This window comes from Lethenteron reissneri, chromosome 49, assembly GCF_015708825.2.
Source record: "Lethenteron reissneri isolate LAM-NWPU_2019-01 chromosome 49, ASM1570882v1, whole genome shotgun sequence".
NCBI lineage: Eukaryota > Metazoa > Chordata > Hyperoartia > Petromyzontiformes > Petromyzontidae > Lethenteron > Lethenteron reissneri.
The window spans coordinates 6,251,856-6,254,357 of record NC_083827.1 but is presented as its reverse complement, the minus strand read 5'-3'; positions in this window follow the sequence as shown (position 1 = coordinate 6,254,357).

The following is a 2,502-nucleotide window of genomic DNA, read 5'->3' as shown; positions in this document are numbered from 1 at the left end:
TGTGTGTATGTAGGCGCGTGTGTGTGTATGTAGGGGCTGTGTGTATGTATGTAGGCGCGTGTGTGTGTACGTAGGCGCGTGTGTGTGTATGTAGGGGCTGTGTGTATTATGTAGGCGCGTGTGTGTGTATGTAGGCGCGTGTGTGTGTATGTAGGCGCGTGTGTGTGTATGTAGGGGCTGTGTGTATTATGTAGGCGCGTGTGTGTGTATGTAGGGGCTGTGTGTATGTATGTAGGCGCGTGTGTGTGTATGTAGGCGCGTGTGTGTATGTAGGGGCTGTGTGTATGTATGTAGGCGCGTGTGTGTGTATGTAGGGGCTGTGTGTATGTATGTAGGCGCGTGTGTGTATGTAGGGGCTGTGTGTATGTATGTAGGCGCGTGTGTGTGTATGTAGGGGCTGTGTGTATGTATGTAGGCGCGTGTGTGTATGTAGGGGCTGTGTGTATGTATGTAGGCGCGTGTGTGTGTATGTAGGCGCGTGTGTGTATGTAGGGGCTGTGTGTATGTAGGGGCTGTGTATGTATGTAGGCGCGTGTGTGTATGTAGGGGCTGTGTGTATTTATGTAGGCGCGTGTGTGTGTATGTAGGGGCTGTGTGTATGTATGTAGGCGCGTGTGTGTATGTAGGGGCTGTGTGTATGTATGTTGGCGCGTGTGTGTATGTAGGGGCTGTGTGTATGTATGTAGGCGTGTGTGTGTATGTAGGGGCTGTGTGTATGTATGTAGGCGCGTGTGTGTATGTAGGGGCTGTGTGTATGTATGTAGGCGCGTGTGTGTATGTAGGGGCTGTGTGTATGTATGTAGGCGCGTGTGTGTGTATGTAGGGGCTGTGTGTATTATGTAGGCGCGTGTGTGTATGTAGGGGCTGTGTGTGACCCGTGGCACCTGCTGGGTCTGGCCCCCGTGACCTCCTGCCAGCGGGCGTTCGACACTTCACGTGGCCTCAACGTGCACCTAGCCTGGCACAAGCGCCGTGGTGACGTCACCGCCACTTAGTGGCGAATGGCGGTTGTTGTTGTCATTGTTGTGTATGTAGAATTTCAATTGACAACACAAGTGACCTTAATCGGGTTAGTTTAACGCGTTGTAGGCATTCGCGACCGATATTATTCATAATAAAGGGGGTTTTGGGGTTAGATCGCGTAAGTATAAATGTTTGTGTCGTAACCCTCCACCACCCGACACAGCCAATTAGTTGAAAGCGATAAATGCGTGCCCAAGCCACTGCACCACGACTCTCCTGGGTTCCAGGTCGGTCACGGAACACCACCAGTGACCCATTATCTCAACCGATCGTGGGCCTCCCCTAGGTCGACTCAGCCTCAAATGAGTACCTGGTGCGGTGTGTAAACATCGCCACTAGGGAGACAAAGGCGGTGGTGTTGGCCACCCACCCCCTCGTGTGCCGTTCCAGCCTTCATAGGTGCTCGCTAACAGCACTTGCCCCAACAGTCTGTTAAGTCAACACGGGGGATCTTTGTCTTTGTATGTAGCGCATAGGTTGTCTAGGAATGTGTTTGTGTGCGAGGGAGCGGTGGTTCCGTGGTTGGCGCACTGCGAATGCATAAGCCAGTCCTTGGCACTCCCGTTTAGGTTGACTCGGCATTAAAATGCGACACACAAACGGGCCGGGTGTCGTTCTTGCCCCCACCCCCCACGCAACCTTCGTTTCTGTGCTGGATAAAAAAAATAATGTGACTCCCACCCCCCCAAAAAAAAGCCTTGTGGAGGCTATACGGGGGACCTTTGTATGTGCCAGTCGTAGTAGGTGTGTCTTGGCCGTGAGGTTTGGCCTGCTTAGCCAGCCGAAGAGAGCGACGCGTTCTCAAATCTGCTCTGCCGTGGAAATGTCCTTTGGTTGCCAACGCTTTCACGAGGTCCCTTTTTAATCAACACAATGGGAGGGTGTGGTGGCGTATGTTCACCGTTCGTCATAGGTAATATCACCATCAGTAGGAGCGGAACATCGTCAGTTGCAGAAGAATGATCGTGGGTAGCCATGTATCATCATCATCGATAATTGATTATCATTCGCAGCAGAAATGAGCGAAGTTCTTCATTAGAATGACCATCATCTGCAGCACGAACATGTGGAAGATTGCCCACAATCATTACGTTTGTCAGGACCTATTTAAGAAATATCTTTGTATTTCCTTTGCCAACACCTACGTTCTATTTATTCCCCACCAAATAGATGTTTTTTTTAAATATACAGCTGCTTGAAATATATACTGAATGGACGAAATGTGTAAAATTTATATTCGCAAATTATCCGATCCATTTTACAAAATAGAACAAGAATGCGTTTTGTTCACAACATAGCCATCATTTTAGAGTTTTCTGCTGACAAGTGAGCCGTGTCGTTTTAAAACAAACTTGGAAGCAATAAAAAAAATACATTAAAAATTTGGTGTTAATAAAATTGCATGACGTACCTGCCTTGAATACAATAAAACATTTAAATGGACAGGAAAAGTATAAAAAAATTTAAAGATTACAAATA